This window comes from Cupressus sempervirens, chromosome 2 (assembly GCF_028749045.1).
Source record: "Cupressus sempervirens isolate cs-2001-9-10 chromosome 2, ASM2874904v1, whole genome shotgun sequence".
Lineage (NCBI taxonomy): Eukaryota > Viridiplantae > Streptophyta > Pinopsida > Cupressales > Cupressaceae > Cupressus > Cupressus sempervirens.
Genome location: NC_143119.1, coordinates 63,454,939 through 63,478,736, shown reverse-complemented (window position 1 = coordinate 63,478,736; position 23,798 = coordinate 63,454,939). Strand labels below are relative to the sequence as shown.

Genomic DNA, 23,798 nt, shown 5'->3' with positions numbered 1-23,798 from the left:
GTACCTAACTTTGACTCTTGCCTATATAAATAAGCTAGCTCACATGTATTCAATGTACTAAAACTTTGTATTCTCCATATTGGAGATACATTCTAAACATAAGGATAGCATATCTCCCTTGATGCATAATTACATCAAGTTTGTCTATTTTGTTATTCTCCTTATTTTAGTTCCATTTCTTAATCTAACTCTTTCAATATGATCTTGGATTTATGTTTGAATTAACACATTCTAGCATGGTATCAGACATCTACCTCTAAATTCTAACATCTATCACTAAGATTGAATAAAAAAACTATCTTAGTTACTCACAAAAAGCCTTTTCTAACTACAATCAACAAACCAAGTGCAATAATCATGACTAGGGATAAGGTCTACCAGAAAGAACACTAGTAACATGGAGAATAGGAAATCATATGTAATGTTGGTTTAAAGGACTCAAACACAATAACTGTGTTAGATCTAATTTCCCTATAAAATTATATATGAGTAGTTATGGATCAATAATAATCCTCTAATTTCCCTATAAAATTGCATAAGAGTAGCTATAGATCAATAATAACCTTTCGAGAAATTATAAAATAATGTAATTATCTTAGTCTATAATCCTCTATGGATAGACTTGGATGTAACATACATACACATAAAAACTATGGATATTCTTGACGTTGTGATACCTAATGTAAGAAAATTGCAAGAAATTTTTGAAAATATTTAATATAGTAAAAGTAATTGTAAAAGTCAATGTGTACACTATACATAGTGAGAAATTTTTTATTTTATGCAAATATAAATTGTTTTAAGATAGAAAATCATGGAGATATTAATCTTCTTCATTGTTCCAAAATGTGTCACGATAATATAGTTCAACAAAGCTATCATATTTGAGCATGAATATCAAGTAAATGAGAATCACTTCATCATAATAATAAAAATTTAAGAGCTAGCATAAATTCAAAGCATAAGAACAATACCTCAAATACTAAATTTACATGTCTAGAAATGCTTTGAGAAAAAATAAATTAAAACCAAGAAGAGAGGTCAATGCTTCTATTATCTTCATAGAAAAAGTATTACATACAATTTTTCCTTTATTATCCTCTTCAAACTTTAATTAAATAGCACTTATGTACATGATTAAACTCTAATAATGTTTCCAGCTCAAGCCCTTGCTATATAGCTTGATGAAAGACCAAAATACTACTATTAAATATTATCATAGATCAAAATAAGATTCCAAAATACCATGGTAAAGATCCATATGATCAACCATCTTGAGATCCTGGACATAACTCAAAATAGCCATTAATAAATTATCTTACTATTCACATAAAACATATCACCAAATAATGCTAATATATCATAAAGGCACTCATAATGGATCATAATAACCTATTTAAACTACCATGCTACCATACATGTACTCATAACTCTATACATGTGTCCAAGAATCCAAAACTAAAAGATTCCAATTGAGATGTCTAACTATTTTTTCATTCTCTCAAAATTCAAGATGAACTCCATTTTTACATGTGATGCTTCACCAATCTCGATGAAACAATTTTATCTATTATGAGTAAATTAAAACTGAAATTAGGAGAAAAATAATTAAAATTTTAAAAATATAATATCATCTTTAAATTCCAAGAATACAAAAACATATACATAAGCTAAGTATTTAATAGGTACAACTAGATATTAATTTAAAATGAGGGTCATATAGTAGAACTTCCACATAAATTGTTGCCTATATGAAAATTACATGATTTTAATGAAATGGAAAAAATAATTATAGTAATTATAGTTTTATGCTAAATCATCAAATTATCATATAAATGATATAGCCAAATTTAGTCCCTTGTATATAATTGAAGATTGTCTACATCAATAAGCATCATAGTTATAATATTAATTAACCACAACAAGATTTACATATTGAATTGATACCATAAGTAATGATCACCTTAACATTCATAATATCATATTAGAATTCAAGAAAAAAATAAAATAATAAAATAGTGAACAAAAACCTCATTAAATTTCATATACATATTTATAATATAATAACATCAATAAAGAGGAGATATTTTATAAGGTGATGATATCAATGATAAGTATGCTAATAACTAGATGACCTTACTCAATAATGAATAAGTTTTAGAATATTAGATTGTGTAATATTTATTCATCCATAAACATGTGATAATTATGACATAATAAATAAGTGTTATGAAGTGGTTAGTATTTGTCAATTATAGTTATAGTATTTAATATTAAAATTTTGATTATAAAAATATAGTGTAGAAATATAATTGATTATAAAATTATAACTCAAAAATGAATAAAGAATCAACGAATAGTAATGTGAAAATATAATATAAATATTAAAAAGATTATTTAATATATAAATTTATGCATAAATAATAAAAAGTAAAAAGTAATAGTTAACTTTGTATTAATATTATGAAATAAAGAAATAACTTAAATGTCTTTTCATAACATATTATGGAGATTTGAATGAGGAAGTGGATCCAAAGAAATTGGCATAATAGTCCTTAGCTTTCCATAAAAACCAATGAGTGTGAAAAAGATTCATTTTTCTTGTTTTATTTTTTAAATATTTTACACGTTACTTCAAAAAATAATTTAACAATACTCAAAAATTAAAAATACTTTACTCTAATTGGTTAAAATAAATTTGGATAATAACTAGTTAAACCAAACCAATTACATTAGCATATGCCTATGGGAAAATACTAAAAATAAGGAAGGCCATGGAATCTACACTATGAAAACAATTTTTTTAATCATGATTATTAAAAGCTCTCATTTCTCCAAGATTGATACTATTTAATGGGTTTCTTCAATCTCTATTGAAGAAAGTAATTTTATGAAATGTTAGTTCCATAATTCATTATTTAGCAGTCTAATCATATAGTAACCATTATATTGTATCATAATGATATTCATTCAAATGTATAATATATTCTTCTATAAATGTAAGTTAAACATGCACATTGCTATAGAAACTAATCATAACTTTTAAAGATTTACATGTTTTAATTTTACAATGTTGAACATTTCCATACAAAAATTATTAATAATAAAACTTGTGCTTAATATTTTAAAAAAGATAATAATGATAAAAAAATTTCAAAAAATTCAAAAACTCGATTAAGTATAATATTGTTAGTACTTTGAAGTAAATGCACACTAGATAAACCAAATTAAGTATTGACAAAGATTTATATCGAATCCATAATTCTTTATACATATGACATCTAAAAATTTATTTAAAAAATAATTATCAAACAGAAAACATATTCTAGAGAACACAATTTAACCAACACAAAACTATCTACCAGAGAACACAATTCACTCTACAGATTATTTAATGGTCAAACAGTTTGCCATCATCAACAAAACTATTCTAACGTTTTGTCATAGCATACTCTACTGCTAATGAAAAGAAATGAAATCCTTATAATAAATGTTCAACTTCTGTAATACTCTATTTCCCTTATGCATCCTACTCTGCAGTATCTCCAATTCTGACTGTGGAACATTTGTTCTTGAGTTTTTCAACTGAACACAAACAGTCACAAACAAATATGGTTAGAGGGTCTTCCATTTTATGATCGGACAGTTTAAATATCAGACACTAAGATTTGATTCATAGATTAAAAGTGTTAAATAGTCAAAAATTAAGTCTTTTTTCCAAACTTAATTTTTTCATTAATATGTGATGTTTAAAAGTGACCTCAATCAATTACATCTATAAGAAATATTGATAGCAATATAACCTACCAATTGAGTCTGTAGAGATGCTATTATCATATTCTACTGTGACTCTCTTGTTTTGCATATCCACCTTCTGAACCCCTGGTATTCCATGAAGCAATTGTTTTATCTCTCTTTCTGCTTGGGAAAGAGAGAGATACAATCCCTCAACATCAAAACACGTTCTCTTCATATCTCTCCACAAATAAACTTGCTTACAAAACGTTTCTAGTCGACTAAAACTTTACATGAAAATGTCTTTAGAAATCTCTTTAAATAAGCAATAATGAAGAGTATCTTCCAAGCTACGGTAAAAATGGTGGTGCTTGGTTATTTCGTAGTAATAGGAATGCATTATCATATTCTACATGAAGAAATGTTAGACTGACCAATTCTTTATGAAATTAGCATTCAATAACCATTTTTCCCTTCGCCGGTTCAAACTTAACAGAAATATGATGCTTCTCACTCTTTGCTAACTCCACATTTTGATATTAAACCATTTTTCTCATGTGGAATTCTTACGTTACTTGAAATGTTGTAACTCGCTCTCGTTTTCAAGTGGTATAGTTTTCGTGTCGTGTGGTGTTTTGTTTGTGAGTGCAAAGAAGCAGATATTTCCTTTTTGACGTAGTCATGCAAATCAAAACATGCAAATTAATAATAAATGACTAAAATCGTTGACATTTTCTTTCCTTCAATCTGCGCAACGTAGAAATTCCAAATTGAATGCTCCAAGTTTCACGCAACGCTGAAGCGGGCCCAACATTTGAGTTCACCATTGATTTTAATAAAAATAAAATTTTATTTATTATAAAAATTCATTTGGTTCACAACCTATACATATATAAATTTTAATGAGTGAAGTATGAAAGATTATATACGTGGTAAAAATTATTAGTAGTGCATCAAAACAAAGAAGATCATAACAAACTATCATAAAAGAGTGAATAGAAAAAGGTTCATGTTGTCAGCTTAAAAGTTATCACAAATTTAGCATATAAACTAAGTCTATTAAACAAATTAAACATATACACTAGAAGAGCTCAAAGTTGTGCCCAAAATTGGAGTTGTAATAAGGATGTCATGTCTCTAGAATGTGCACAAATTGAATCTAATGAAAAAACAAATTAACAATGCATCAATAGATCTCAATGTTTCCAAGCTTCCACTTCTAATACAAAGAGACAAAAACATTGGTAAAAGTAGATGCTTTTGGTTCCATGTGTGCAAAACCCATTTTCTTGACTATTTCAAACCCATATTGGTTGTTTTTTAAATGTTGTTATATTAGGTTTCTAATTAGCAATATAAAAGTCATATTATGTTGCATTATGCCTGGTTGATGTCAAACTTATGTGGAGATTGGCGTTACTATTTTAGTAATGACAAATATGATCAAACATAAAGTATCAAAATGTTTGAAGTACTTTATCTAATGATGCAATGATGACCAAGTATTTATATTAGATTTAAGTGTGACTATTTTTTACATGTATCTCTTCATTGTCCACTTCTTTCATTATTTAATTAATACTTAATAGCTAAAATATCTTATTTCTTAAATTCTAATTAATTATAAAAATATAAATAGAAAAACAACATATAAGCTATCAATACTCATCAAATTTTAATTGTACATGTATCTATGAACTTATCATTATTTTTTTATAATAATTCATAGTTGGTTTAGCATGTACATGATGAGAAAATATATAAGAAAATTTAATTCAAATAAGTTGAATATTGCAAGAATTAATTTACTATAATATTTTTTTATTACATTACATATTACCTTTATTTTCTATTAATCTCATTTATATTATACAAAATTGTGATCTTTTTCCAATGTCAAATTTCAATTTCAAAACTTATTCTATTGAAATGTATAGAGATTTTACAACTAAAAATAATAAGAATTTATTCAATCACGATACTATAACATCTTTATTACTAACATCTCTAAACTTTTGTCTAATTTACAAATGACAAAAATATTATAAATATTTAATTCATTAAAATTTCTACAGCTAACCCCTCATACACACCTTAGTACATCAATAAAATTATTTACCAAAAGATCAGTGATTTATTAGCCTTTCTCTTAGTTTGATTATGTGACTTTAGCATGACATGATTTTAAAAAAGAATAACATCATTACTCGCAATAGCAATTTGTATTTCACTTGTAAAAAAAATAGACATTTCAAAAATGAGTTGTAAAAATAGTCATATTAGAAAATTAAAAGTTGTTCATTATGAAGCTCAAATCAAAATATGTCGAGTTTATAAAAATTGTTGAGAATCCATACCTAAGGCATTATTTTATTTTGTATCATTTTTGGATGGACTATGGTGCTATATGCATTAGTTCGCTTAAAGAAATGAATAGACAATGATGATTATATAGTAGAAGGTCCCAAAATCTATAGGATGTGATCACCAAATTAAAATATTATGATAGTTGATAGTTGATATCTAGCAAGATAAGATGAACTTTAAGAAACTACACCCAAAAAAAATCTAAAAAAATAAATGTGAAATTGTAGAGGAATACAATTTATGACACTAATTATTTTATTTATAAATACAAAAATAAAAATATCCATATATATATTAAATATATTATTTTAAATTAATACAATTAAAATATAAATTAATATAATTTTAATTTCCACCATTATACTTATCTTGAAAAGTTAGATTCTATGTCATTGAAAGATGGAAAGTAAAACTAAATTTGAACAATTCAAATTTGATAATCCCACTTCCATGTAAACATCCTTCCAATGTATTGTAAACAATTATAATACAATGTAAGATAGTTGTAATTGTGAGAATGGTCATACCTATATTCATTCCTCTCTTCCTTCTCTCTAAAGAGGGTGAGAAGTAGTTGTAAGATGTCCTAACAATGATGTAATGTTACTTAAAAAATGAAGAGAAGTAAACATAATGACGTCTTAACCTATTAGATCTACTCATTTATCTATTTTCTTTTTTAATAGAATGAAGATCTTTCAAAGGAGATCTGCCCCATCTTGTATGGTACTCATTGCCATGCCCAATTATATGTACATAATCTGGGGAATTATTCAAAAAAATTGTGAAACAAGGCTTTAAAAAAATAGGTCAAAAGGGAAGGGACAATGCAATTTTTTTCTAATGAATAGTTCTTTCTATTAATAAAAATATTAAGTTACATATCCACAAAAAAAGGGGTCAAGGGATAGAAGGATCAGCCTGCAAGAGTTCAAATGGCCAGAGGTTAGAATATTAACTACTCATAAAAAAGCATATAAGAATCCCTCAAGCTACAAGTTCAACACTAGTCAATGGGTGAGGATCATGACTATTAGAACCCCAAACATCAATGGGGTTATTGGGTGGCTCAAGAGGAGCCCACATATTAGTAGCATCATTATTTTTTTTCTTTTTCTTTATCTTCCTCCACCCTAGGAGGAGAGATAGCCAAGTCCAGCTACGAAAAAGACTAGGTAGGATCATTGTTGGAGGAGGGCCAAGCAACAAAAGTAGCAATAGAAGGAGAAACTAGGAGCCAACTAGAACCATGCAAAGGGGGAGGAGAGACCGACTACAAGTGGTCTCCAAGACCACCTGTAGGAGAGTGGTGAGGAGGCTCAAACCTAGGGGTTTAAGAGTGATTAGCAGAAGAGGTGTGGCCCACTAACAACCATAGAGTGGCATATAGTCTACCGACATAGTATCAGGTGGTATCCTAGCCACCATACATCATACATTCCCTCAATGAGCCAAAAGCTCCTAAAGGTGGGCACTTCTAGAGCCACCTTATTAGTCTAAACTTGAATCTGCATCATTATATTATTACATTTACAAGCCTTAGTGTACATAGAAACATTTGTATCAAGAAAGTTGTGAGAACATAAGATAGCATTTATATCCTTCCAAAGAGTGCACAAAATTTCCAATCTAAGACTACTTATAGGGGAGCCTGGGTGAATTCCCCAGCAAAATCATATGCCAAGAAAAGGTTTCTAGGAGAAAAGTCTTGAAGAAGTCATGAATCCAATACAAATACTATTGGGCACATCTACATAACAAGAAAATATGCAAAAAACTTTCTAGGTGTCCACAAAAAGGGCATTGGGGGTCTAGGACACCTAAATGCCCAAAGGAAACCCCTAAAAGAGGATGTGCCAAGAAAATTGTGTAGTCTTTGGCTCAAAGATGGATTTCCAAACAGAGGTGAATATAAGTCTTCAAATAGACTAAGAAGAATGCAAATGCCAATGTTGGTTAAGAACATCTACCATAGGCAAGTAGGGGACTAGCCACTAATAACCCAGATTAGGCTTATAGCTAGTCATGGGAGTGGTAGCATACCATTTCCAATCCTTCCACCATGGTTTGACTAACTGACTACCAAGCTTGTGTAGCATATGTGGGGGCACTATAGAAAATAAAAGATCAAATGTTTGTCAATTTGGATAGGCTAGGCAGAACAACACTTGCATATCTTCCAAAGAGAGGAGGCTCATGGACTAACCACTAATAACCCAAATTAGGTTTATAGGTAGTCATGGGAGTGGCAACGTACCATTTCCAATCCTTCCACCACAGTTTTACTAACTGAGTACCAAGCTTGTGCAGCATATGTGTGGGCGCTGTAGAAACTAAAAGATCAAATGTTTGTTGATCTAGATAGGCTAGGAAGAACAACACTTGCATATCTTCCAAAGAGAGGAGGCTCATGGTGACTCTAGAAAATAGTGTTTGGGAGTTGTGATGCCACATTTGAAAAATATAGCACACTAGTTCTGTAAACTTCTACCAAAGGGATTCCCTAAATATTCAACAAAGGAGACAACCATAAGTTGTGTTGGTTCATAGAGAGGTCATCTTTGAACCCATGCCCACCTCAGTGAATCCAAGGCTTGATGGCTTCCTAGCAGGGATAACTTTAATAAACCCCTTCCGAGAAAAATAAGTAAATGCTAGTGAATTCAACAATAAAAATGCAAGAAAATTTCTAATCAAGGGAGATTTTTTATTCAAGGCAAGGGAAAAAATTATTTCCTATTGGCAAAATTTTCCTTTCCGTATCAAAATTTAATAATAACTGTGGCAAAAAAAAAAATTAAAAAATTGGTACGCCAATAAATGTAGGCAATTTTTTTATTGGTCATAAACATTTTTTGTAATGTAAGAGGCAAAATAATTATTTCATATAACAAAAAATATTAATATAGTTGGCTAATATGTAGGTTTCCAAAGAGAGATTATTGAATTTTTTGGTGAATTTATAGAGTCACAAGTGGCCCATGGCCCACTTGACAAGTGTACATTGTGTAGTGTACTTGTATTATGCCAATCCATTAAGATTCAATTAATAATGTGTCCTTTTTTATTTCCAACTTGGTCATCATCACCTTTAATGTTATCATTTTTATGGTGAAAGGAATTAATTTGGACCATCAATGTAATATAGATCAATGGCTTTAGCTCTATTTTGGGCCTAATTTTAAATGACATAACACAAAGTCTAAATCTTCCCAATATTAGGACACATATCCCAAAGACCAAAATATAAAATAGTTGGCTAAATAGGGGTAATTGGAGACACGCCTCATTAAAATAGTAGGCGATGCTCAACCCAAAGAAAAATATTAGTTTATTTTAAGGGAAAACTAACATTGTCCAATAAGAAAACATTAGGGAAAGGCTAGCAAAAATTATAAAATAATTGTATTCTAAATGTAGATTAAATTGGTGATTGGACTAGGATTTGAGACCAATTATGTCTAAACTAATGAGTGATTAGCCTAGGATTCGGACCCAAATTATTTAATATCTCGATGATGCAGTTGACCCCATATGTTGGTTTTATTCACCAAATTGCAATTTCCCAAAGAGATGGAATAGCCAATTGGTGAAGATTCACCACTAAAAAAATCATAGCTTCCTAGGCCTTCCAAATTCTCTTAGCAATGAAGGTGCCCTAGACTTGCAATGACTTAGGAGTGACCAAAAGGGTTTAAAAGCCAATCCCCTTCTAGGAAGGATACTTGACTGGTAAGACTAAAGAAATATAGTGATGCAAGAGAATTTTCCAAGCTTTATTACTAGTGAGGTCACAAATGACCCATTTGGCACAAAGGAAAATATCCTACTTTTAGGTAGAGAGAAAGCCAAGGCCACTAGACTCCTTAGGAAGACAATAGAAGTCCCAAGCCACTCTATGAAAGCCATGATGAGAGACATTTGTAGCCTAGAGGAAATCACACAAAAAATGCTCAAAGTTGAGGTAGGAGGCCTTTAAAGGTGCCCAACAAGAACAATAGTAAGCATGAGTGGTTTCTAGCACTTTGGAGCAAATATGAAATTTTCTAGCCAAGGAAAGATGTTTAGTAATTCAATATTTGAACGTCTTCTCTATCCTAGAAAGGACAACATTCCAGAGCTCCAAGGATAACATTCCAACATACTAAAAAAATCAAAACACTTCACTATGTTGAATCCATTTTCATTGATACTGGTCAAGCTAGGGAAACGCTAGAAGGAAAGACTTCCTATAGCAAAGAGTCTTGTGCCACTAGATGGTCGAGCCAGAAGCAAATAGAAATTTTCTAGGTACTACAAGACATTGGAAATTTTTTCCTCCTCCTCAATGAGAGTGAATCATCAACAAAGTGTTTATTAACCATTATCTTTGAGGAATCTAGAAGATCAATGTCATGCACCCAACAAACAAAAAATAAATTAGCAAGTAAATAACCAAACCCCTAACCAACCAACACATTGAGAACAAGTGCGAGAGGGTACCCTTGATGAATATATATGTTGAGCCCAAAGAGCTATGGTTTCTACCTATTAATGGTGATGCATGTGGAGGTATCCCCAAAAATTATTTAAACATACTAGAAAAAATTGGACCAAACCCCAACGCCTGAAGCATAGCTAGAATGAAAGGCCACTCAATATGATCATAGGCTTTAGAAAATTCAATTTTGAGGAACAAGGCCTACTGTTTAAATTAATAGGCCCACTCCATACCTTCCCAAACTATAATGACATTATCTAGAATATATATGAACTTGATGAAGCTAGTCTTCTCTGGATGCATAATTTACAACAGAAAATATTGAATCTTGAGGGAGAGTGCTTTAATAATGATTTTGTAGGAGACATTCAAAAGAGTAATGAGCTACTAGTTGCCTGTTTCCTTTGGGTCTCTAAGTTTAGGTATGACTTTTGTATTTCCTTTTTTTAATTATGCTCCCTAGAGATTAAGTATGAAATCTTCAAAATAGACTTTATGCAAGGCCTATGGCATCCCACAAGGTCTTGTAAAATTCATAGGGTAAACCATTGCACCGAGGGGCTTTATCATCTGTCATGGAAAACATAGCCTCCTTAAGATCTGCAAGCATAAATATTTTCTCACAAAAAGCATTTTTCTTGGGTGCAAGCATGTTGGGGTAATAGAGATGCACGTCTATAGAGCTTGCTCTCACACAATGAAATTGCCATGCACAATGGAAACCTTTCCATAATGGCAAAGAAAATCCTAGAAAATATCAGGAACCTCACACAAAGTTTGTTGACCTTCCTTGATTCTCTTAATACCAACAAATGAATGATGAGCTCATAGAGCTTGGAAAAATTACCTAGAAGCCTAATTACCAACATCTAACTAGTGAAGGCGGCCCTTGATCTAAGCTCCCCAAGTGACATAGTTATCTTCAACTTGCATATAGTGGTGGAGGTTGACAAGATGGATTTGCAATTCCATTAAGGGATTTCATTAACAATGCTTTTGAAGCAGTATAAAGATATTTGGTTAAAGCCTCATAGGATCTGTGGTGGTACTTGGCCAGCTAGCTACTGTAAATCTGAAGAAACCTTGCAGTACATGTGATGGTGTCATTCCACCATTGAATCCACCCAAGCTAAGTATGGAGCATGGGTTCAATATTCCTAATATAAAATATATGAGTAGAGGTTAGGATGTGAGCCAAAAGAGAAATGTCTAGAGAAAAATGTGTTTTACAAGTACAGGGCTGAGTTGGTTGCCAGATAATGAAAAAGAAGATGGGAAAGTGGTCTAACAAAGTCACATCCTATAGGGAGTGATAAGTAATTCCCTATCTTCAGAGATAGAGTAAAAATATTGTGCCATGATCATGGCATAATAAAGCCTTTTAAAAACCCTATTATAGCCATCTCAAAAATTGGACCAAGTACACAAAACCCCACCAAGACAGTGGTGGTTAGCATTGGGATGAAATATGGCCAATTTATTATGCATGTAAAACCATGCTTCTCTTTCACGAGTGGTCCAACAAAAAAGAAATAATCAAACTTTGTCTAATGCTAGCTTGACCTTGTGAAAAACCCCACATAAGACTTAGGTGACCTATGGCAGATGATCCACCATCCAGTGCCACAACTAAGAATGGTCCATTACATCATTGGGTACATAAACATTGACAATACCAAAGGAATGATTTTGGGAAGACAACAAAACCCACACAATTCCAAACATGGGATCATAACCATGTAAAATAAATTAAATTAAATTAAATGAGGTGAAAGAAGAGTAACAACACTACTTTAGCTAGCTCTGTGCTAGGAAGAAAACATGACACTATATGGGCAAATAACATAATAAGCTAAGTTGAGAAGAAACCCAGTAATTTTGACTTCTTCAAGACAAAAATTCTAGGTGATCAATCCTACACCTAGTATCATGAACAAAATATTTTTGAGGGAGGTCTATTAGCCTCTACACATTTTAGGATAAAAAATTAATCATAAAAAGGCCCACATTCCATCATCATCCCCAAGAGAGGAGAAATTGTTAGGCAAAAATACCGTGGAAGGGTCAAAATAGGGGTTTCTAGTGGAGATGAACCTCATTTTTTCCCCACCATCAATATGCTCACTTTGACTATCTAAATTGCATGAATGACGAAGGGATTGTGTAGAAATCATTGAATTCACTTATAGTATCTGGACCCAAAGGGACTGAGAATTTGTATCAGAAGATCCCCCCACCCCTTGAGAACTAGGATTTGAAGGAGGAGGTAGCAAGACAAAAGGAACTAGAGAAAGAGGTTGCGCCACACTAGAGGTTGTTTGACCATTATCTTGAGAGAGTTAACTTGCAATAGAGGAATATTATTTACAAGAAATATTGTTTTTTCCCTTCTTAATGGCAGTAGCCCATTCATCTCTTTTTTGTAGCCTTAGAATGCTTAGCCTCATTGGCTAGTTTCTTATTGTGGTCAAGCAAGGGACAATCCCTAATCTTGTGATCAGTAGATTGACATTGATAGTGATTGTTCAAGAGATTTAGGTAAATCACCTTTTGGATGAAGGTGGTAGAACTTGTCTAGATATACACTATTTCCTTGAGGTCCCAAGAGAGGTCAACCTCCACACAAACCCTATGCTAGGGATGAGTATTATAAAAAATTCAAACTCAAGGCATATTTGCTGACAATTTTCATAATAGCTTGCAAAAATGACCAGCATGGGATAGGGAGCCCTAGAAATTCAACCCAAGCTAGGACTTTAAGGTTTTTTATCATCTAAGATGGTAAAGTGTCTAGATCATCACTATAAAACCAAGCGGGAAGACCTAGCAAATGTAGTGGTCGTCAGTGACCACATGTTTGACCTAGCTAGGGTTACCAAAATGGAATAGAAAGAAATCCTTGTTGAGACCTTGAATACCCTCAAGGAGAACACCCTAGGGAGCCTAGACCTTGGAAACCCACTCATGAAGCATGCTTTAAAAAGGAGTGTGGCAAAAAAAAAACCTTATTCAGATCCATTACTCAGGCCATATACAAGAAGAATCAAAATATTTCACATTAAGAATAGTATCCAATGAGGAGTTACCTCATGTAACACCTTAGGAAAAAGCTTGCACAAATATTTTCTTGAAGGAGCCATTAGCACCAACAACAATAACTCTAGTACCAACATCAACTATTGAGCTAGCCAAGATTGGATCCATTATAACCTAAAAAGTATCCTACAGTAAATGTGGAATGACAGTCGATAGAATCAAAAGGTTTCAAAAAAAATTCGTACAAACCCTAGTTCCCCACCATTCTCATGTCAAGCAAAAACTCTATTCTCGTCAATTTTGGGATGATGCAATTTCATTGATTAATGTAGTGAGTTTCTTTAAATTTTAGGCTAAGTAGGATTTTGTTTTCTTTATAAATATGTGCTCGGCCTTCTAAAGTTATTATTTTTGGTGTAAATAAGTATTTACTTATTACACTTTACTTAAATTTACTTAGGTTAATGCATCATTTTATTATTTCTTAGGTGAGACACTTAGGAGTTTGCGTACTCTTATGAGTTGTCATGGTGACAACACTGGAGTAAGAAACTCTAATTTAGCACATGGTGTCTACAACAATGGAGTTTACATAATTAATAGAGTTTTCATGTAGACAACATAGCTATTCGCACTCCTAATTTAGCACATGGTGTCTACAACATTATTTTATGTCCTACACCTTTGTAGGCTTATCCTCTCATCATTCCACTTACTCCTATGCTTAATGGAGGATAACCCATATCTAATGGACATGTGCTTGGGTGTATGACTTATCATGTTGCTAACTCCTAGGCATTCTAGAAGCATTCCAGAGGCCTTTATATACAGGCACTCCTAGTGTAATTTTATATAATGAATGAATATTATATCATCATTTTGGTCATACTCTTTTGGTCTACTTTTGTGCTTGTGCTTGAGTTCCTTGGTCTTGGGTCAATTTTTCCCTAAGGAAATTTTTTACATGGTATCAAAGCTTAGGGAGATTCTCTTCGCATTGTTGTTCAAGACCATTCTTGCTTCAGCACCTTGACCCAAATCCAGAGAATCCACAAAAATTGGGGGCATCTAAAGCCAAAGCAGACCTTGCCATTGCATCTAGAACATTGATTCAGTGAAAAACGGCTATAAATTCACCTATATTGGGCCAAAGTTGATTTTGAGGGAAAAAAATTTGCAAACCAACACCCGAAGGCCCGATTTGCAAACTAGGTATGTTCATTTATTTGATCTATGAATTTTATTTTCAAATTTGAAGTTTGTTAGCCTTTGCAATTATTGTCAATTTTCCAAAAAAATTCAAAAAAATTTGGCCAGTTGACCCTATAGAGAAATTTTTTTTGCAAGCACCAAGTAGTGACACCCCAGCCCTATAGGCAAAATATTCCTTCCAAATTTTGCAAGCTTCATTACATATTTTTTGTCAAATTTCCTTACATCTGGCCAGCCACATTAATTTCTGGTAGACCACACTGACACCAATCAACATGCACCCACATAGCCAGTGGCCTTGCATACCATTCCCTTCGCTACTTGGCACTTTTAAATAGCGCAGATTACTTTATCACGAACAATGTGGGATTAAATTCCCAATATAGGCTAGCTATTAAAAAATTTCAGCCCCCAGCAAAGAACTTCTCAACCACATCCTATTTCCTGGAAACATAATATATCGATGTCATTGTTCATATTCTAGCATCTCATGAGCCACAGTGACAACAACACATGGCATAATAATATTCATCCATGTCGACAGGGTTCAATCAACAGCAAGTAGCTAAGTCAAATTCATCCTACCATGTGTCCTTTGTAGGGCCCATCCATGGAGGCAGTCCCAACCCTCCATGTGGAGTACCCACCTGCCTAGCAAAGTAGTCCACATCATCAATCTAGTCACTATACTTTTTCTATGCAAGCAGACACAACTAAAAAATCCATACAAATACAATCAGCATCCATACTACCATGTCACCCTAGTAGGCAATTTTTTTTACTAATGTCAGCAGTTCACTATCTTAAATTTGATAGTCATCTAACCATTATCAGGAGGCAAAATAGAACTGCTATGATGGTAATTTGACCATCAAATTTAACCCCATATTTTTCTTATCCAACCCCTCTCTAGATTGATTTTTGATTTGTCAGTCCAACTTTGGGAGGCAATATCTTAGTCATCCAAACTCTAAATCATGTGCAATTTTTTCTGATTTTGGGTAAAATTTCCTAAACTTTTTAGTGGTGCAATTATTTTTTGGTTTTGGTGCATGGATTTGTCAAAAATCATGGTGACTATACCTGTTCAATCCTGCATTTTGCAACTTCAAATGCTCCATACGAGCTCATCTGGACTTGAAAATAGGTTCTATTTTTTTTTAAAGTACATTATTTTTTGTCTACTTTCTAGATTTGCAATTAGATTATAGGGTTGTGTGAGAAAATATCTCACTTTTAGAATTAGATCCTTTTCTGCATTGTAATGCTTTGTTATATCTTCAGAATTGTTGTATATCTGAGATACATTGTAATGTTCCAGTTTTGAACTCCATAAGGAGGTTGTAAAAAGGAAAAATTAGAAGTCTACTAAGGCCAAAATTGGCAAGTGGCTATTGTAAATTCACTACATATAAAGTGCCAAAAGAATCCCTTTTTATTTTTTGGGGGTGGGGGGGTGGTGTGGGGGGTGGGGTTTCTTGATTGAGTGAAAAGGGGGGGTGTTTCTAGTGTTGTGTTCCTCTCTTCCTACTATTTTCTTTCATTTTTTGCATTATGGGAAATTTTAAGTCTCCAAAATTAACACCACATAACTATCCTACATGGTCAATTAAAATGTAGTGTCATTTAATGCATAATGGAGTTTCTCAATATGTAGATGGTACCCTTCCTAAACCAACAGGTGATCAAATATCTACAAGTGAAATCACTGCTTGGGAAATAGCTGATAGGAAAGCCCTAAGTGATATTTGTTTGCGGGTTGAAGATAAGATCATATATCAGATCCAGAAGTCTCATACATCCAAGGAAGCTTGGGATACCCTCAAAAACCTATATGGTAAAGTTTCTGAGGAGGATGTTTACAAAATTGAAGATAACATTGTCTCCTTAGATCCAAAGACATTTGATTCTATATAAGAATTTATCATAAAGGTGAATGAATTAAGAATGAAGCTTGATGATTTTGGGAGTCCTATTAAAGATGATAGGTTAATCTATCTCATTCATAATAAGCTACCATATGAGTACTCCACATTTGTTTCTTCTTATAACACCTCAGAGACTACATTAGGGTCTGCTTATCAAAACATCTCTTTTGATCTCTATGCCTACTATTGGATGAAGAAGAGAAGAAGTTGCAATCAATGGGGATTCTCAAGTCATCCAAGTCAAAAGCATTGGTGGCAAATAATGAGCTTAGGTTCTCAAACTTTAAATAAAGGAAAGGGCAAGAAGAAGAAGTGAAAAAATAACACACAAGAGGATAAAGAAAAGACAACATCATCATCAAATCAACAAGGAAAGTCTTCCTCAAATTCAAATAAGAAGGGGGGCAATAATAAGGAGAAGAAAAAGTGTGCTTATTGCATGAAGTTGGTCATGATGAACACAAGTGTTATCATAGAAAGATTGATGAGTTAACAAACATCATAAAGAAACATAATGTTCCATTGCATAATGCTTGTAAGGAGAAAGGATCCTCTTCTTTAGATTCAAAGGGCAAAGGGCAAGCACTTATGGAAAATTCAAGTTCTTCAAAGGAATGGATTCTTGACTCAGGTGCCTCATATCATATGGGTTCTTCAAAAGGAGATTTTTCTTCATTGAACTAGTCTAAGGTACCACACATCTTTGTAGGAGATAGTACAAAAATGAAAGTTGAAGGGAAAGGACAAGTGGAGATAGAAAATGGGAAGTTCAAAGACATTCTCTATGTTCCTAACCTAAGCTCTAATCTCCTCTTAATTTACCAAATCACTCACCTTGGAGATGGAAATAAAGTTGAGTTCCTTATAGATTTAGTAATGGTGTGCAATCGCAAAGATGATTTGGTGGTTGTAGTGGGGAAAGTTAATCATAACACAAGGTTGTATTCTTTCTCCCACTTTGTACCCAATTCTCCTTCACATCCCTTGTTGACTCAATCCAATCGACAAACCAAATTATGGCATGAGTGGTATGGTCATCTAGCCTTCTACTATCTTTAGTAACTTTGCTCAAACAATATGGTCAAAGGTCTACCTACAATCAACTTTTCCAAAGGGGAATGTTCAACATTTTAAGTGGATATGCATCTAGAGGAGAAGTTTAATAAAGGGAAGTCTTCAAGAGCACCAGTTGTTCTTCAATTGGTTCACATGGTACTAGTAGGTCCTTTTGCAGTGACATCAATTAGCCAAGGTTGCTACATACTCACTTTCATTGATGAATTTTTGCGCTACACATGGGTCTACTTTCTACATTATAAGAATGAAGTGTTGGACAAGTTTCTAGACTTCAAGAGTTATGTTGAAAAGAAATCAAGGAAAGCCATCAAAGTTTTTAGGACGGACAATGAAATCAGATATGTGAACACAAGACTTAAAGAATTTTGCAAACTTGAGGGTATTGATCTTCAAAATCCACCAGCATTCAGTCCGCACAAGACAGATGTTGCAGCAATCAAGTTATGAACTCTTAAGTCTATGGCAAGTTGCATGATACAAGCCAAGTCTCTTGATCCATCACTTGAAGTTAAAGCAATCAGTAGTGCCAATCACATACTTAACAAGTCTCCTCATAATACCTTAGATGGAAAGACTCCTTTTGAGGCATGGTGTGGCAAAAAACCAGTTGTGAGTCACTTCAGAATATTTGGTTGTCCAGCATGGGAATTTATATCTTCTAGGGGATGCAAGGAACCACCACCTACGCCTTGTACTTCCATCGAATATGAAGATGGTGTTAATGCATATAGACTTATGGATCTTGAGACTCATGAGATCTTTATAGAGAGGAATGTACACTTTGAGGAAAGTTCACCCAGCTTATCCTCTAATCCTCTCCACACTTCATACATTGTGGAAATTGATAGTGACACCAGCAGTAGTGATTCAATAGACTCAGATATGTGTGATCCTATTGACAGATGGAAGGAGAGGTTACATCATCAACATATTCCACATGCATATATTGCCACAATGATATGTCCAGAATAGCAGGGTACACCTAGTCTTCCAATTCTAGCATCAGAGGATGACTACATAGCATATATTTCAAATTTGTTTGTAGAGTCATACATAGAAGATTTGGAAGATATCATTGATGATATATATCTTCTCTTTGATGGAGAAGACCCTTCTTTAGTTGTTGCAAGGGCTCACTCTGACCCTCATGTCCATTCTCCACATGATCGATCTTCACAGGTTGATATGATTGTGGATCCTTATGTATAGCAGTTGCAGGAGTTCTCTTTATCAGTTGATGAGATAGAAAATTTTTTGGGACAAGTTCTACATAAATCCTTGCTAGATTCGACATTGTTCTTTTTAGCAGCATTGGAAAGGTTGACAGTCAATATCAATACAAGGATAGTTGACCAAGTTTCAGAGGCATCATTGATCATCAAGATTCTTTCTACACATAGGGGAAGCATCTCTTATGTACCTATGATATTGTTTCTTCCAAAGTGGAGGAACATTATTTATCATTTTTGGATCAACTTCTATATCAGAGTAGCTATCACAGATCAACACTCTTCAGTGGGGGGGGACTACCTTGTCTCTCTTCTTCTTCTCTCTTGTGGGGGTGGGACCTTTTCCTCTTTTGGGATGTGTTCTTCTCATATTTCTCTATTGTATATACTTGATGTATGTCGTAATGGTGGGGTCTTGATTACTCCATCCATCCATGCATCTTAATTTTTCATCTCTCTTTCTGGGGGAGGGTTTTTCCCATGAAGTTTTCCCTATTTCTCCACTTTATGAGAGATTGGATTTCATTATGTACATGGGTACCTAACATGGCCTAGTAGCTAGGGACCATCATGCATTTTATCCTAGCTTTCATAAGCTTAAGTGCATTCCCCTAAGTTGCACTTAAGGTGGGGTGTTGGTGTAAATGAGTATTTACTTATTACACTTTACTTAAGTTTACTCAAGTTAATGCATTATTTTATTATTTCTTAGGTGAGACACTTAGGATTTTGTGTACTCTTATGAGTTATCATGGTGACAACACTGGAGTAAGAAACTCTAATTCAGCACATGGTGTCTACAACACTGGATTTTGCATAATTAACTAAGTTGTCATGTAGATAGCATGTCTACAACATCATTTTTCATGCTACACCTTTGTAGGCTTATCCTCTCATCATCGCACTTACTCATGTGCTTAATGGAGGATAACCCATATCTGGTGGACATGTGCCTAGTTGTATGACTTATCATGTTGCTGACTCCTAGGCATTCTAGAAGCATTCCAGAGGCCTTTATATATAGGCACTCCTAATGTACTTTTATATATTGAATGAATATTATATCATCGTTCTAATCATACTCTTTTGGTCTACTATTGTGCTCGTGCTTGAGTTCCTTGGTCTTGGGTGAATTTTTCCCTAAGGCAAATTCTTACAATTATAAAGTTGAGTAGAATTATTCGTAGGAAAGCAAGAATAAGAAAAAATGGTAGAGGATAACAATGAATTTGAGGGCACTACAATTGTGCTAAAGTTTATATCCTTCCTTCACAACAAGACAACAAGAAATTTCTTATGAATGTCCAAGAAAGCCATTTAATTCTATTGGAGCTTAAATCTAACTTTCATCTAATCTAGTTTTCAATTTGTCTTATGTTGTGTCATGCAATTTGCGATGTATGTCCTACATGCAAAATAATAATAATTTATCTGATAGGCTATTTGTGGGAACTTTGTTTCTAGAAATTGAATTTTGGACCAAAAAGTTGTCAATTTGCCAAAAGTTGGCAAGAAAATTGCAAATCGTTCCTGTTAGTTATTTACCGGGTAGTTTTTATCTCTCTTCACTTTTAACTCTTGTTTTGATATTTATTTGTTATTATATCTACTTTTCACTGTTATTATTATTTTTCTATTTATTAGTTCTGATCTCCACATTAGCTCATATTGTTATCTCTATTCATTTAACTTTTGATTTTTAAAATTGATTTAGGTTTTAGTTTTTTTTTTTTTTATTATTAGTTTAATTTTTTCTTTAAATATTATTGTTTAGTTTCTATAATATTTGTTAGACATTTTGTTTTTCTTATTAATTTTTCATAATAGATTTTTTTGATGGGTTTTTTAAACAATTTTTTTCATATTTGATAAATTTAATTTAATAGTAAATATTATGTTATTTAAATTGAAAATTATTAATAATTTAATTTGTTCACATAAGATTATATTTTAAATATCACTTTTAACTATTGTTTTTCTTTTCTTAATTATTTTTAAAATAATTATTTGTAATCTCTACATTAGATTATGTTGTGATCTCTATTTATTTAACTTTTGATTTTTTAAATTGATTTAGGTTTTAGTTTTTAAATTATTTTAAATTATTTTTTTACATTAGTTTAGTTTTTCTCTTTAAATATTGTTTTTTTAGCTTCTATAATTTATTTAGTCAATAGAATATTTTTTAGAGGTGTCATTATTTTTTCATATTATTTTTTAATTTCTATTATTAATTATTATTGAACACATTTCTTAAAATATTAAAAATTCCTATATATTGTAAATTTTATATCTATGTTTTAATCTTCAACTTTTTTATTTTTGTATTTTCATTTTTTTTAATTATATTTACATTATTTAATTTTCATTCTACATTTTTCTCTTAAATCTCATCTCCTATTGGCGCACTTATTGCATGTACAAAAACATGTGACTGGTAGTTAAAATCATTGACATTTTCTTAACTTGAAATTTGGAAAGCATAAAATTTTTAATGCAAATTGAATGCTTGGAGTGGGTTGACGGTTGTTTCCTACTGATAAGCTTTTAATGGAGAACAAGTATCTTATGTTTACCACTAAAATTGGGGAATGTTTACCGCTAAAATTGGGGAAACATAAAAAATTCAATATGATATTTAGCATTGTTATGATCTACCTTTTCCTAATACACATTAAGGATGATTTCTTTGAACAAGAGTATAGTAGACAACATGTGTGTGTAGATCACACACTAATAGCTAATTTTGATTAATGCAGTAAATTTTGTGTACTTCTTCATGGATCATTAGCTTTGCTAAAAGAATTCTAAATTAACATGACATCGTTGAACTATTTAAATGGAACAATCAAGGTAAAGATTTTAATTAATGTAGTAAATATTTTTTATTTCTCCACAAATCATTAGCTTTGCTAAAAGACTTTAGAATTAACATGGCATCATTCTACTTAATTGGAACAGTCAAGGTAACATTATACCAAGCCTATAATTTGACCCTTATTAACTCCTTTTATTGTATTTGTGAAAAAAATTTATTGTCAATTTATTTTTTTAATTTAAAGAAATTTAAATATATTTCGTAAGTATGTTAATGAGATCAAGTAGAATAAATTAAAATAGTATAAATTAGTAATATTTGCAAAAGTATCAAATTTAAAATGGTATCAAATCAATTAACAGGGTTTCTAATTTCTTAATTTTGTATACTTTATTTTATTTTAAAATATATTTTAAATTAATTTAAATAGAATGTTATAAATAAATGTCACACAATGATTAGGCAAGAGCCTACAACACAACAGTAAAATTGTGAGCCTCTTACATGGGAGGTCTTGGGTTTGAATCTATTGTCACTTAATAAATAATCATAATTAGTAACAATACATAATAATAATTATTCTTGGCTTCGACCTCTTACTCATCAAAAAAAATTGTCACATAATGACTATTATTTTTCTTTAGTATTCTTATAAATTATAATGATTATAATTATAATTAAATTATTATATGAAGTGAAGATATAATTAATTATAATTATTATTTAATTAAAAAATTATACTATGAAAAATAATTAATTGAAATGGTAATAATATAACAAATTTTAATAATTAATTTTAATAATTTTAAATTAAAGAGTTAGAATGACATCTTATATAAAATTATTTTTATGTTATTTTTTTTTTTAAGAAAAAAAATAGATTTTGATGGGGCCTTAAAACCTAATACAACAAGATTTTGAAGGCCTTTGAACCTCTAAAGAAAAAAGGTTTGAAAAAGATAAATCATAGCTAAACAACAACTTAGAGCGAACAAACAAAGAACAATAAGAAAAGATAGATCGAGAAAACTAACCACAAAAAAGGTCAAATCTTACATCAAAGAACACATCTCAAAAACAAAGGTCATTGGGTAAATGAAATCTCCCCAAACCAAAACATTAGGTTTTAACATGGCTTCTAGAAACATTTTCAAAAATTTCCATAAAATAAATAGTCTCGACGAACTAGCTAAAAATATGGGGCAAAAAAGCACTCCAAACCACTATGGGTTTTATTTTGGCTCCCACAACTATCATGTGATTCTAAGATGGCTCCCAATTCCATAACAAAGAATAAAATGGCTCTTTGAAACTTCACTAGCAATTTGAAGAAAAAATTTAAAGAACTAGCTAGAAGACTTGTACCCAACACCATTTATTTCAAAGGAAAAAATTCCTTAAAATAGTATATTTCACCCCAAAAAAAAAGCTCATGTAATGTTCCCATTATAAAATTAAAAAATAATAATAAAGTATATGTATTTTGGGTCCCAATTTATTTATGTATATCTTAGGCCCATCTTTATTTTTTGGTTGTAGGTATTTGTCTCATGTAGGCACTTCTTGTGCATCTCTAGAGGTCTCCTTTGATGGGATTTTATGATCAACTTGTAGGATGTTTTAGGTATGTGACTTGAATTTTTAATTGTATTGTGAATTCCAAACAAAGTTCTACTCTATTTTATAATTTCAAAAGTCAAAGATCTTCCCCACTCTGCAAATTGAGGTTTCGGTGGGATTCATCCCTCACCCTACTATGTCTATATTATTGTATTTTGGATCTAGAAAATCCAAAACCCTATCATTGGTTGAATCAAAGATTATTTCTCGACATCATTACTATTTTTCATCTCTTTTCATTTCTATGCATAAAACTACATTTCATCCCATCCTTCTAGAGTATCAGTCTTTGTGTG

At 31.9% G+C, this 23,798-nt stretch overlaps 1 long non-coding RNA gene across 1 annotated transcript; it reads right to left on the bottom strand.

The window, feature by feature from the left end:
* Positions 1–3,244: 3,244 nt before the first annotated feature.
* On the bottom strand, positions 3,245–4,011 carry LOC149571068 (uncharacterized). Its single transcript, XR_016358388.1, has 2 exons — positions 3,808–4,011; positions 3,245–3,585 (listed from the first exon to the last, which is right to left on the bottom strand). It is a non-coding gene; the product is annotated as an uncharacterized LOC149571068 (long non-coding RNA).
* Positions 4,012–23,798: the final 19,787 nt, after the last annotated feature.